Here is a 14,873-nt window from a genome sequence, read left to right on the forward strand (position 1 = left end):
GCTGCCTGCTCTGTCCCTGGGGCCAGTGCCCCCATGGCTCTGCTCACCTGAGCTTTGTTGCTGGCACCCTCCAAGATCCTGGAAGCAGAAGATTGATTGCAAGCAAACCTCAGCTTTCATTTCCAATAAATTAAGTGTTTTCAGTCTTTCCAGGCTGGATATAAGCACCTCAAAATAAGAATCAGACTACAAAGCCCACGAAGAACACACCACAATTTATCGGGGTTTAATGGGATGATTTTTCAGGCAGCTATGTGGTTTCTGGCAAGACATAACTCCTGCCTTTGGATGCATGACCAGCCCCAGCCTCTTCCTTCTCCTCCCTTTGGGGCTCTGGGCCCTCTTGGCTCCTGGAGCAGCATTGCCACCAGCTCAGGAGGGGGTTCCATCCATCCATCCATCCATCCATCCATCCATCCATCCATCCCCCACTGTGGTTTCTCCAGTGGGGCAGAGGAGCTGGATCCAGTTCTTCCCCTTGTTTCTCCCAGGTGGCAGAGTAATAATGGGATGATCAGCCATCTCTGAAGCCACAGTGATCCCCTTCTTTCAAGCACAGCAGGAGGAGCAATAAAACCCCTCCAAGCCCCAACCCCCCCTTAGCCAGGAGCCAGGCAGGACAGGCCCGTCCTCTGCTTGCAAACCCAGGAGCCAAACACTGGAGCACAGGGAAGAGGAGCTTTTCCAAATGCTGATGCAGCAGGGTGCTGGCCCATGGCAGCCCCAGGAGGTTTGGGAAGTCTGGTTGGGATGTCCATGCCCATACGTGTCCATGTACGTGGCAGTACACGTGCTGCTCTATCCCTGGGCAATTCCAGCCTAATCCTGCTGTCTGAAATAGCTCACACATCAAAGACCTTAGAAAACATGCTCTGCATGTATTATCTTTTGCATTTCCAGTTCTTCTGTTTGATCTGACGGGGTGGAAGGTTTTGTTGGTTTTTTTTTTCCAAAGGTACTGGAGAAGATGGGTGTGAGAGAGTAATTTAGGGCTGGGAGTAATTTTTCATCAATGTACTTAAAGACAATCACAGCACTAGGAGGGAGGCCTAATTGTGGAGTTGTGTAATTAGTTTTTATGTCACTGCAATTATTCTGTTGGCTACATATAAAGAACATGGCAAAATGCAGCACTTAATTTTAAATCAAGACTTGATTCTCTTTTAGTAGGTAATTGATGTTGATCACATCACTTAGCAGTGACTATAAAATGTGCTATTTAGATTGTAAAAGGATGGAGAAAAGGACTAAGCAGATAGGTAATTGATGGATCACAGGCTGCATTGGTGGGAGGCAGCATTAATACATCAGACTTCAGTTGTCTTTGTCTCCAGCTACTTCTGGGCTTTGTTACCAGCCCAGGGCATTAATGAGCACCCATCCCCACTGCAGTCCATGGCCAGTCTGCCCCTGGACAGCAACAGCAGCAGATTACTTTGCATTTAATACAATTGATTCCTTCTGTTTAAATGCCTTCTTTTAAAGGCAAGCTCTGCTCAAAGCAGCTCAGCTTTCAGCGAGGCTGAGGGGATGGAAGAGCTGGGCCAGTCCTTTGCCAAAGCAGCAGGGAGAGAGCTTGGGCCCCTCTGGGTAGGATGAGACAGAGCCTGCCCTTCCTCAGCACAAGGGGGTAACTGGACAATAACTTGACACCAGGGTGTGATTCCCTATCACAATCAAATTAATAAAACTTTTCCTTGCCTTTGTGACTGGCCCTAATTTCTTGATTTCAAGAAATACTTGCTGCTGCCTGAGCAGGACCTGGAGATGAGACAGTGCAGTCACTGCAGAGACAGGGCTGAAGTGACTCTGGAGCCACCAGACATTCCAACTTTCTCCAGGGAAAGGCACGAGGAGTTGTGCCCAGAACCACCATGTACTCACCTGGAGCTGCCTCCCCTCCTCAGCACCTTCCTCAGCACCATCTAGCTTCTCCAGCAGCTCAGTTGTGGCAACATCTTCACAGGGCTCCTGTGCAGAGTAGCTGTTGAGGGTTTGATTGCTCTTTTCCCCCTGGGAGGATGCCAGGAGAGGAGAAGCTGCTGCCGTGGCCAGGGGAGTCTTTTCCAGGGCATCCCAGATGAGCATGGGGTCACTCCTATCCCAGCCCCAAGGCAGACCAGGGAGGAGGATCATGAAGGATGTCATTCTGGATAATAAGCCAGCTTCACAGGTTCAGGAGACTCACCAGTTTGAGTGTCCAGATGCAGGTCCAGGCTTTGCGCTCCATGCTCCCACCAAAATAGATGGAGTTGTGGCCAAACAGTTACTGGGAAGAGGACTGCTGTCTGAAGTACCTCTCCCCTCTGGCCTTTCCTCCCTTGCTTCCACTCAGGCTTTTGTGTCATGCTGGAGCTCTGAAACGTTAGATGAAATTCAGGCTCCAGTATGTGTAATTATTTAATGACCTGCAGCTCCTGCACTGTGCTGCATCCCCTCCCAGCCTGCCCTGGCCAACCTCACCACTGCCAGAGGCCACTTACCAGGCTGAGATGATGAAATTTGTCTTTACAACTCAAGAAGTAAGTTGTGACCCAGCCTGAGTTGAGAGCACTGATTTTTGCAGTGCAGATGCATACAGAGAGGACAGAAGTGAACCCCAGGCTTGAGATGGGGATGGCATTGCAGCTGCAGGGTTACCCCACTTGCTTTTGCAGGACCAGTTCTGCCACGTCAACATCAGTGTCTCCAAATTGCCACCAGGATCAGATGGGTCCCACTCACAGCTTCTCATCCCCACCAACCCCAGTGATACTTCACTTGCCATCTAAAAAACAACCCAACTCAGCCAGGGGCTTTGTCTGTCAATCCCCTGGAGGCTTCAGGGAAGTAAATGGGATGTGATAAGTCAAGGGGCTGTTCCTGCTCTTGGGGAGGCTCTGCCAGCAGGGCCAGGAGTGAAGGATGAGGGTTTCTAGGTGAGCTGCAGAGGTATCACAGCTCAGGACCCCAGCAGATGTCAGTCTGCAAGGACTCCCTTCCCCTCAAACACATCCTCAGGACAGCCTGGCTCTCATGGCAGCCTGGCAGCTTGTTCCAGGGGAGCGAGGGCAGGCTCTGCCTTATTTCCAGAGCCCAGCAATACCAGATGACTCCAGCATTTCATTAGGGGTTATTAACGACGCCGTTCATCACAGGCAAGTGGTTTGACTCAAGCAGGCTTCCCACCGGGCTTCCCTTGCTCCTGTTTGATATCAGGTTTGGATTAAATTAGATAAGGTGGCAACAGTGATCAATTCAAAGCTGCTTTCCTAGGAAGCCATGCACAAATGATGAAGAAGCAGGGAGGGGAGCAGCAAGAGCAGAGGGACCTGGCAGGTGCATAACTGGTGTGAAAGGAACGTGAAGTTTTCAGTCCCAGCAGCTCAGCTGTCAGCAAGCTGGGACTGCATGGGCAGCAGGGTCCCCAAGCACCCTTTCTAGAAGCAGTCACCCCTCATGACCTGAGCAGGAGCCTTTCCAGGTTTTCAAGCAGGGATTTAGGTAAAAACAGTCATTAGCATGGGGTGCTGGAGAGGCACTGTGCAGGCAGTTACAAAGCAGCTCCAACCCCCAACTCTCCCCACAGGGACCTTGGGCAGACTCAGTCCTGGTTATGCCCTGGCAGAGCAGCCCAGGCTGAACCAAGCTGCCTACAGGCAGATGTTCTTTCTATCCCAAGGCCAAAGATTTCAGATCCTTGTAAAGCTCCCAGGAAGCTCCCATCCCTGCCACTCCAGCTCCTACCCTCAGGAGCCACGTCCCACCCTGCTGCTTCCTCTTCTTGAAGCATCCCTGTGCCACAGCACATGGGGATCAGGAGTGAACAAATGTGATGAATAAAACACTTCCCATAAGGTGGAAACAAGGAGACTGTAAATCTCTGTGGTGTCGCACACTTAAAGGAGAGGGGACGGTTATGAGCAGTTAGTCCCTGCAAAAATGGGCTTTAAATCATCATCCATCACCAATACCCAAGCACTGGCTGCTCTGAAGTTTCCCAGCAAAGCCTCTGCAGCTCCTTTCTGCCTACGAGTCACCCTGATGCTCATTACATCAAGATATTTATTGCATTCTGCTGCTGCTGCTCAAGCTTCCTACCAGTATCCAGGAAGAAAACAGCTGAGGAAAACACCAGCAAGACCAAATATCCTTTTATTTTAAGGGTCTCAGATCTCTATCCCCATAACAACCAGACTGGGTTTTGGGAAAAGAGCTGGAATCACCCTATTGCAGGGCACAGGGTGCTCCATCCACCCCAGCAGCATGGCTGGGGAAATAAAGATATTATCAAGCACATAATTAAAAGCCTTTTTGCTGCTGGAGACCCTGGAGGCTCTCGGCTGAGCTGCTGCTTGCTGACACTTTTTCATTTCCTCTCCTCTCTGCTTCACCTAAACTTTCCACCAGGTTCCTCATCCATCTGAGCTGCAGTGATAAATATGGAAATAAAGAGGCATTTACAACCCTTCTCCTGGGCTGGTTTTGTATATAAATAAAGGCACACTCACAGCAGCCTGGGAGAGGCAGGCTCTGCTGGGGGCTTGGAAGGGTGAAGCTTTTGGGGAAACTGAGTGGCAAGGAGCAGTGGGTGTTGCCAGCCACATCTCCAGGTCACCATGGGGCAAAACCATCAGCAAAAAGGATGGGGCAAGTGATGCTGATTTCTGTGCTCACGTAGAAGTGAAAAAGCAGCAGCTGAAAAGCTGTAAGTGTGAAGTATGAAGAAAGGTTTTGGTTTTCACATCTCTTAATCCAGTAAACACAGGGAGACTTTTACATGGAAGCCTCCCTCTCACTTAATACTATCTCCAGATCATCCACGATGACAATACCTGTTTGGCAGAGGAGCAGGGAGTGTGAGGTGGGGCAGGCTGAAACTCTAGGTTTGTTTCCAGGGAAAAGACATCAGCCCTTGGCAGCAATGAGCCAGTGATGAAGAGTGCTGGACCCAGCAGCAGGAGAACCATGGTGGGCACTGGGAACACTGGTTTCAGCACAGGAGGCTGTCCCAGTGCTGTTGGCTCTCTGGAGGTTGCCTGTGGGGTCTGGACATATCTGGGCAGCTGGAACAGAGATTTAAGGAGCAGATTGAATGTCCCTGCTCTCTCCATCACCGTGTCCTTCAGGCTGGGCCATGGACTGATCCACCCCCTGCTCCTCACCTACTGCTTTTCTCAGGGCTCAGCCCACTCTGCTTTAATCCCATGTGCTTCTCTTTACCTTGCTTCATCTCCACCCAAAAAATCTCCTTTCCCAAAAGGTCCCGCAGACCTCAGGCTTTCCTGTCACCCAGCAGGTGGAACACAACATCTACAAACCTGCTGCCTTCCTGAAGCTGTTACCCGTTTTCCTTAGGGGAGGAAAATAGGGGAAATTAGTATTCTGCTGCTTCTTCGAGAAATCAATGTGATCTCAACTCGCTGTGAAGTTACCTGACTGTTAGAGATGCTGCACTGGTAAAAAATAATCCTCTGAGGGGAAAGAGTAGGGGAAAAAAAAGGAAGAAAAATAAATTCCAGTGACTAGATGAGGCTAAAATGTTACAGAGGGCTAAACTCCTGCTAGCACTGGAGCTTGTTTGGAAGTCCCAGAGCAGAGAGGGCTGAGGAGTGGTTCAGTCCAGCTGTTTATCACCCAGCTAAGAATCAGCTGTAATTGTTAATTCTAATTGAAGCTGTTGGGGGAAAAAATGTAATCAAGAGTTTCCTTTCATGAAAAAAAGACATTTCAGCTAAATTAAAAATTTGGGGGTTAGAAAAAGAGGGGGGTAAAATGTTCAAATTTTGAAAGAACCCATTTCAGCATTTTCAGGATGAAAAGGGCCATATTTTTGTTGCAAAATGCATCATCAGTTCAAATGTATTTTATCTCACAATCTGAAGAGCAAAAATAGTTTTCAAATCAAAGCAAAAGTTATATTTTTAGGCTTCTCTCTTAAAATGCCTTTCTGGGGGTTTCTGTAATAATTAAGAATGGTTTTTTAAATTTTTTTTTTTAATGGAGGAATCTAGTTCTAGTTAGCTCTGCTCTAAAATGCTGGGGTGATGCTTTTTCTGGGGTGTCCATTCTCATCTCTGCCCAGGGTCTGTGAGCACCCAGCTCCAGCTGCCAGCACTGGCTAAACAAGTCAGGCTTCTCAGAACCTCCCAGAATTGAACCTGCACCAGCTAACTGGTACTTAGAGCAACTGGGGCTGTTATGATATGATTTAGAGTAATTAAAGATCCAGAACATCCCACTTGTGTGCTCATGTTAATGCTGCTGTGCAAGCCCTCCTCCAGGTCTCCTCCTCATACTGACTCCCAGACCATGCTCCTTGCCCCACACAGCTCCTTCCTTGCTGAAGAAGGACCTCTTGGACCACCAGAAGGAAGATCCTCCTCTTTGGTTAGCCTTGATACACAGCTAAATTCCTAAAATGAAGAGGAACTTAGGAAGCAGAGCAAGTTGTGATGCCCATGCTCAGGGCCGAGGCAGCTACTTTACCATTTTTGTGTATTTGCAACTCAGATAAATCCTGCAGCTCAATACCAGGGGATCTGCCAGAGGTGCTTGTGTCCCAGGGAATCTCCTTCCATAGGATTAGCAGATCACATTTAGGACACTGAGGAAGTGGTTTAGGGCCTGTTAGCTGAAAGGCACTGAGACCAGTTTGCAATTTGTCTTCTGGATAGGGGCACTGAAGGAGGGAGAGAAAAGAAAAAAATGGGGCTTGAATAGGAGCTGGAAGGGGAAGGGGACACCAGGGAAGGAGATTGGGCCGAGGCAAGCTCAGCAGAAGGGATGGGAGAAGAACAGAGCAAGGCTCCTGGGCTCTGCCAGACACAAAGGGGAAAAAAAAGGAATGGCTCCGCAGCAGTTTCAGCTGAGAACAGCCAGAAACTGCACAGGCTCCTTGTGCTGCCTGGGCACATTCTGAACAGCAAAAAGACCCAGGCTCTGGCAGAGAGATTGAAACCCAGGCAGGCCTGGAGGGAGAGGGGCTGCAGGCAGGGCATGCTCCATCCTCTGCTCCATCCTCCTGCCCAGCCACACGCAGACCAGCACTGCACTTGATGCCAGTGCCCCTCCAGCAGGCTGATTTTAGTTTAATATAACCTTTTCTGATTGCTCCTTCCTGAGGGCCAAGAGAGGCTGCTCTCTAGCTGCACAGCAAAGGGAAGAGTCTGCCCATCCTTTTGCTGTGCTGCCCAAAGGGACACATCCAGCTCCAGCCTCAGAGGCAGCTCAGCAGCAGGATCTTGCCCCACTGCCACCCCCAGGGCAGCTGTGCCAGGGAGAGCTGTCACCCCAGGAGACAGCACAGCCACCCATCTATCAAGAGAGACACTGAACCCTGGTGGGAGGCTGCAGGGCTCTTGGACAGGGAGGGAGATGCAGTTTGATCACAGCTGCTGCTCCTCCCAGGAAGCAATGGGTGTAGGAAGCCTGGAACTACCAACCCTGCACCTTCTCCTGGAAGAGCCACTAAGTAGCACAGCAAAGCAGCTTCCTCCCTCCAGGTCCCAGGAAGTTCCACAGGTAGCAGGGTCAGTGTTCAGATTGAACAGGTTTTGTACTTGCCCTCTTGCAACAGGATGTTGGGCCCAGCTGATATCTAAGGAAAAAACAAAGATGACCTGAACAGAGACACCACCAACAGCCCAGTGCTGGTGACAGAGTCCAGCAGCAGTCCCAGGTCCAGCTTGCAATGATCCAGTTCCAGAGCCCACTCAGAAGCAAGAAAAAGTAAGCTAAGGACAAGGCTGGAGGCAGGGTTTCAAAGTTCATCTAGGAAGTAGGGCCAGAGAGACACCTCCCATGTATGTCTCAAATCCCTCCAGGAGCCAAGGTGCCCATCCAGCAGCAGGGCCAGAGGCAGATGTGGAGCCAGGTATCCCTACCCATCCCTAGGGAAGGTGGGAAGCTCCAGGGCTGAGCTTAAATGGGGCTTCTGAGCAATGGGTGTAGGGGTTGAGGTGAGGCTGGTCAGGGCCATCAGGGGCTGTTGGTCCCTTGGGGCTGATCACAACCCCTGGCAAGCAGCAGCTACCCAGCAAGTGAGCACGAGTGTGGCAGCCCCCAAAAGGGCTACTGGTGACAGTGACAGGGGCTGAAGGGGAGCACAGCCCCACGTGAGACAAGGTCATTGCTGGTTCCCTCTCCTGAGTTGATGGGACAGTGTGTGGAGCTGGAGCTTCTTCACCAGGTTGGGTAAGGTGATGTCGTGCCATGGGTGGGCAGGCTCCATCCCCAGGAGGGCAGTCGGAGGGCAGAGAGGGGACATTGCCAGGCAATGGGGCTTTACTGACCTAAACTCAAAATAAACTTTATTTTTTTGAAAAAGAAGTGTCTAAGAAGAGTGATTTCTCTCTTTTTGTTATTGTTTTAAAGCTGTGTATTGATTAGGATTATTGAAAGGCCTATTGTTGCTTTCCCAGGCACACCAAAATCAGAATGTGACAGTGCTTTGCACCAGCACCAGCCGGGTGTGTTTCACCCAGGGCTCACCCTCTGCTCCCTGCAGCCACATCTTAAACTGCTTCACCCTTTGGTCGGACTGCAGAGTCTCTTTGGGGTCAGAGAAGGCCCGGCAGGAGTTGTTGCAGGTCAAGATGAAAGTTCTCTGCGTGCCACTAAGGCTGAGAACCGGTACAGCTGAAATCCCCGCAGCCAGACGGCTCTCCCGTCACAGGAGCAGCGGCCGCAGCTTTTCATTCCGCAGGCCCTGGGCTCCGAGCACATCCTTGGTGTTCGGGAGCTGTGATTCAGGGCAGGAATCGGGGCTTCTCCACCTCCTTCCGGGGCTGGATACCCCAAGCTCCGGGAAAATCCCCGCACACGCCGCAGCGGGACCCGCTCCGCCTCCCGGTCTGTGGTGCCACCTGGTGGCCGCAGCGGGGATTGCGGTGTCCCCTGGAGCGGGACGGAGCGCGTTGGCTCTGGGCAGGGATGGATGGAAAGCACAACACCTCCAGGTTAGGAGGGCAGGGGACAAAAGAGTATTTGTTTGCAATAGAAAAGTTCCTATTCTTGCTTGGAGAGAGTGGCAGTGATCCCTTCAGTTAATGCTTCTCTCTCTAGTGCAACCGTCTGGCTACAAAAGCAGCTGAAGGATCTGACTTGTGCCACTCCTTGGGTGCTGAGGGCTAATTTTCCATCCCAGCATGGAAGGACACAGTGCCACCTGTGTGACGGGCTGCAGTGGAAGGACCTCTGCTTCCAAGTGCCATTTACCCAAGCAGTAAAGGTATTTTTCCTGCTGGACTGAAGCTGGAGTTCAGCAAGATCAGCTTTGCTCTAACCGTGCAACCACACTGACCCCTGAGTGCTGAGCTGCAGACAGAGGGGTGTGGAGAACCATTGCAGGAAACACAGGATCTGTCAGAATGGAAAAGATGAAACCAAGGCCTTGCTAAGGGGAAGAGGAGTGTAGGTGAGCTGCCTCTCTGCTCACCCCTGATCCTGCCCTGCAAGCACACGAGGTGGGAAGAGGCAGCTCAGAAATGGCTGTAGGCTGCCAGCTGCCCAAGAGCTGTTTTCGTGGTGGTTTCATCTGCTTAGCTCTCTTGGCCTTCCCTCTCTTCCAGGCCACAGATGTTGTCAGCAAACATCACATTGCTGTTTGATACCAGGAGCCCAGCTTTGCCTGTTGTGAATTCAACGTAGAGTGGTGGAAGCTAAATACACCTCCTTTTCTCCTGAAAGTGCTGTCTTGGGGGCTAAAGGGACTGAGATGCTTTGTTTCAAGCCAGATTAGAGATCTAAAATACCACAAAGCCAAAGCAGAGCCAGCCTTCAGGAGAGCTCCTCTAGTCTAGACACGGCTTCCCCTGCACCCCAGCACAGCCCTGCAGTACAAAGCAACTCAGCAGGCTCCAGAAACCTCTTCAACCCCTGTTGGGTAAATGCTCAGTTATGGAATAAAGGAGGGATCACATCCAAGAGGTTTTGCTCCCATAAATTAGCAGGATGGGTTAAATCAGGACATAACCCACTCTCCCTGCTGGCACAGCTCATCTGAGTGAGGGACCTGCAGTAGCATGGAGCTGTAATGCTTAAAAAATGTGTTCTGCAAGCACAGGCTGGGACTGAGCCACGTCTGGAGCTCCTGCAGCAGGCAGAGTGATGCTTTACTGTCATCCTCCAAACCCCCAGTCCCAGGGGTCTCGCTGCCTTCCTGGGGTCTCTTGCTCATCTCTGGTACTGGAAGCTCAGTACTGCGGTTGTTCTGTGCCCATCAGACATTGGCTCAACAGCGTATGTGCCACAAGGACACCCCCCAGAGCAAAAGAAAGAGCAATGCTGTGGGATGGGGGAGAAAATCCAGCAAATCACTGTGAGAAAAGTTATGTACACATTCCATGTCAGCTCCTCTCTGTTCCCTGGGCCCTGACATACAGCCCCACTGCAAAGCAGCTTTGGGGCAGCAGCTGGGCTCTGCTGAAAAAACACTTTTGTAACCTTAATTGTCAGCCATGGGTGGGGACACGGTGATGCTAACATGCTGTAGTCATTCCTGCAAGCACTGCATGAGGAGCTGCAAGCCAACACCCAGCACCAGCACCTTTTGGCCCCTGAACAGAGGAGACGGAGGGTGAACCACACCAGTTGGGGTGTTTTTTTCAATCACAGAATGGTTGGGGTTGGAAGAGACCTTAAAGATCATCCACTTCCAACCCTTCTGCATGGTCAGGGACACCTCCCAGCAGCCCAGGGGGCTCCAAGCCCCATCCAACCTTCAACACTGCCAGGGATGGGGCAGCCACAGCTTCTGGGGGCAACCTGGGCACCCAGGGGCTCAGCACCCTCAAATTAAAGAATTTCTTCCTGATGTCCAATCTAAATCTCCTCTCTTCAAGTTTTAACCCATTTCTCCTTCTCCTCTCCCTACCCCCCCGTGTCCAAAGCCCTCCCCCAGCTTTCTTGTAGCCCCTTCAGACATTGGAAGGTTGCTCTGAGCTCCCCTGGGAGCCTCCTCTTCTCCAGGCTGAACAACCCCAATCCCTCAGCCTGGCTTCCCAGGGAGCAGCTCAGCCCTCTGAGCATTTCAGGGGCTCTGCTCTGGATCTGTTCCAGGAGCTCTGTGTCCTTCTGATGCTGGGGACTCCAGACCTGGACCCAGCACTGCAGGGGGGGTCTGAGCAGAGCAGAATAAAGGGGGAGAATCCCCTCCCTCAACCTCTCTCTGTGGTTCTGCTGATGCCCCCAGGACCCGGTTGGGTTCTGCTCCCAGCACACACTGATGGCTCACGTTGAGCTTCTGCTCCACCACCACCCCCAGGTCCTTCTCAGAGCTGCCCTCCATCCTTTTCCCCCCCAGCCCGTGTTCCTGACTGCAATTGCCTCCACCCCGGAGCAGAACCTTGCACCTCACTGAACTCCACGTGGTTTTCACGAAATGGGGGACATCTTTCTGTTTATTGTCACCCAGCTCCGCAGATCACTGTCCCCCGCCCCCCGGGACCCTCCGGTCCGGTCCCGCCCCAAGGGGAGCGGCCGAGGCTTTGGGGCGGTCCCTGCCGAACCAGCCGGGCTGCGGGGCGGAGCGGGGCCTCTCTCGGTGCCGGCAGCCATGAGGGGCGGGTGGTGCGGCGGGACCGGGCGGCCGCCATGAGGTGAGGGGAAGGGGGCTGGTGAGCTGCACCCCTGGCGCTCTGGAAACGGAGAACGCCCCGTGAAACACTCACCTTTTTAAAAAAAAAAAAAAAGCTTTTAGTGTCTGGAAGTGCCCGGCGGCCCGGCCTGGCTGGTAACTGAGGACCTGGGAGCGGAGCGTTCACTGTGCCGATTAGAAGGCATTTCTCAGCCTGCTTCTGGGTTTGATTTCTTAATATATGGTTTTTCCCCCTTCTGCAAGCCAGGTCCCTGCTGTTGAGTGCTATTAATACAGATTTAATTAACTGATTATTTGAAGTGATGTTTCGCTTGTGCTCTTTCTAGTGCTGAGGCGTGGAGTCTGGGGTGGCAGAGAAGAGCCTGGCAGGTAAAGTCCTGGGGTGGTGATGATCCTGCTGGTGACCCCTGTGTATGAAACCCCCGAGTCCTGCAGGAGTGTGACCTGTGCAGGGACATGGAAGGAATCACCTGCACACGAGGCACGGGGAGAGCTCGGGAGCTTTTGAGCTCCGTGGTTTGAGTTCTCCACCAGCCGACAAGGGGAGATGCGTCAAAAGACTGCTCCTTCTGCCACACAAATGGTCTCAGCTGGCTGTTGTGCCAGCCTCGGGGGTGGAAAGAATAATCCGGTTTATCTGGAAGCAGGCAGTGCTTCTCCTGGCTGCAGGGAAGCCCTTGATGAGCAGAGGTGTAGGAGCAAGGCTCGTGTCTCTGAGCCTCTGCTTCCTGCTGTCCTTTAAGAACTGGGACTGGAGCTCTGTTGGTCATCCAGCGGTAGTCAGCTGCCTGTTGCTGCTCAGTGCCTGTGGTAGTGTTATGCTGCTGGGAGAGAAAAGTGCTGCCGAGTTACTCCTGGCACCGCCGGGGCTGTTCTGGTGCTGGATGGTGCCAGGTTGGGCAGCACTCTGCATGCCTGAGAGTGGAGTAACTCCTCCCGGTGGAGCTAATCCTAGATCGGATGCAGACAACGTGCAGTTGGGAAGTTAATTGGTAGCAGAGGTTCTGTTCAATATTGCGCCTTTACTGTAAAAATGAAAGCTAATTAACTGGTCAGTGTTGAGGGCTGAATTTGGGGTGTTTAAGACTCCTGTTAATTGTATGATTTTTAATTTCAGGCAAATGGTTGGCATGTTCCACTGCAGGAGGGGGCTCACTGCAGCAGCAGCGCTTGCCAGAAGGAGACAAATAATGCTGGTGGTGCTGCTTTTGAGACTTCTGTTCAAAAGAGATGATGAAGATGGAAAGTTACAGTCCACAGTTTAAATGGGACTGCTGGAGAAGTACTTGTTTTCAGGATCTAGATGTAGTAACTCAAAACATCAGAGGTGGCTGGAGGCAAGGTCTAATAATTACATACACAGTTTCTTCATTGTTAATTCCCTCTCACTGCTTGTTTAAAACTATTTTTTCAGTGACTTCTATTTATTAAAATTATTTTCATTTAAACTGTCTCTTTTTGGCATGTGGGGTACAGCAGGAATGAAAAGCCTCATGGTATTCTTGTCTTTGGGAAACTGGAGAGGCAGGAGTGTGGCATGAGGTGCCCTCCTGCCACATGCACACCCTCCACAGCAAGGACAAGTTTTTAAGTTCCTTCCCTCTAGCTCTCTGAAAGAGATTGTATGCTTAAGTTTTCCATGAAGGAAATAAGGTCAGGAATTTGTATTTCTGATGTTTACACAGCCAGTGAACTTCACAAGATAACCTTCCAGTACTTCAGTTCCTCTGGCTCTTTCAAGCCAGAGGATTATCTCCCTTCCCTGGACCTGGGTGGGGGCAGATAGGGCCCATAAAAGATAGGGGTTGAAAAAGGCTGCCAAATACATGAAATACATTGAAACTGCAGGGAGAGGAAAGGCAACCACTAGGGATTCAGACAAATGCTGTTTAAACTTAAAAGTGACCATGGTTGTCAAAAGTAAAGGAGAGTATTGCTCTCAGCAAGATGCCTGATCCATTTGGACTCAGTGCAGTCTTCTGGAGAGCTCCCTGTTTGTGAAATAATCCAGACTTTGGGTTTTAGGTCAAAACTTCACATTTTGGTTTTTAAAAAATGGTTCAATGGTCTTCAGTCACATGAAGTTACAGTTATGCTCTCAGAGAAGCTACTGTAGCTGTGGTGCCCTCTGTATACAAATTGAACTGGGAAGCATGGACACTAGTCTGCTGTTTGTACACCCTGCTGACTGCAGGAGTGGAGCAGTGCCAGTGTACTTAGATGAGTTTTTTCTTAGTTAAAAGTCTGTGACATATATAAAATAATTTTACTGGTTCAACCTGCAGAAGCAATGACCAGGTTTCATAGGGATTTATGTCTTGCCCAGCCGTTTTCTTCCCTAGGACTTGCCCCAGAGGGCAGTGATGGGTGCCTCAGATGGGTGTCCTCAGGGTGGGTGTGGGTTCCTTCTTGATGACTGCTGAGGAACAGCACTAGGGAGCTCTGCTTCTCTACCAGGTATTTCTGAAATGGGAAAAGAAATGAGGAATATACACTGCCAGCTGCATAAAGCATGTGCTATAAGGACAATAAATAAACACTGACTCACTAATTTCTTTGAAAATGTTTTTCTGACAAAGTTCTACTACATTTGACTCGAGGCTGAACCCAGGACTTGAAGGCTGATTGTGCTGTAACGAAAAAGGCCGTAGGAAGGGACACAGAGCTGCTGGTAGTGCTGGTTATCCCATCAGAGCACCCAGGGATGGCTCCAGAGCTCCACTCAGGGCATTCCTCACACACCATGAGAGCTCCTCTGAGGCCTCACTGAGAGATCTCAGGTGGCTGAAATGTTTTTCTCCAAATTCACAGGAAAAGAAACGTGGGAATGCCATAAATGTCCCCCAGTTCAGCAGGAGGACAGGCTTAGGGAACTGGAGCTCTGTGTCCCACCACAGCAGCTGTGATGATGATCAGTGCTGTGTGGCTCTTTCTGCAGGGCAAATGCAATCAATAAAGGTCAAAGCAAATCACCTCCCCTCCAGTGTGGTGCCTTGACCAAAGGAAAACACAGGAAATAGAGGGAAAAAAACATCTGGTCTAAGAGGAACAAAATACTGGCATCGAAATAGAGCCAGGGAAGCAGAGCAGGGCTTGCTTTTGTCCTCTGAAGATGCTAGCTTGATTTATGATTCAGTTTGTTAATACCATAGGTTTTGCAATCTATATATGACTTTTATTGGACAAAAGTGGCTGCATTGCTTCACATTTCATCACAGTGCTTTGCTCTGCTTTTACTGCTCTGCAGTGCTGGAGCACAGAAGTACTGTTAACTTAGATTTATGTGTTTGTTTTG

The 14,873-nt window shown here is 50.7% G+C and overlaps 1 long non-coding RNA gene and 1 other non-coding gene across 3 annotated transcripts; both read left to right on the forward strand.

Moving 5' to 3' along the window:
• The first annotated feature begins 11,505 nt into the window (after positions 1 to 11,505).
• On the forward strand, positions 11,506 to 13,026 carry LOC115599060. 2 transcript variants are annotated; one of them, XR_003988115.1, is made up of 3 exons: positions 11,506 to 11,579; positions 11,905 to 11,947; positions 12,696 to 13,026. It is a non-coding gene; the product is annotated as an uncharacterized LOC115599060 (long non-coding RNA). The 2 variants fall into 2 exon arrangements; XR_003988114.1 differs by having other exon boundaries at positions 11,534 to 11,579; positions 11,674 to 11,947.
• LOC115599128 lies at positions 12,348 to 12,549 on the forward strand. Its single transcript, XR_003988147.1, has one exon. It is a non-coding gene; the product is annotated as a small nucleolar RNA SNORA74 (small nucleolar RNA).
• Positions 13,027 to 14,873: the final 1,847 nt, after the last annotated feature.

Source organism: Calypte anna, chromosome 13, assembly GCF_003957555.1.
Source record: "Calypte anna isolate BGI_N300 chromosome 13, bCalAnn1_v1.p, whole genome shotgun sequence".
Classification (NCBI taxonomy): Eukaryota; Metazoa; Chordata; class Aves; order Apodiformes; family Trochilidae; genus Calypte; species Calypte anna.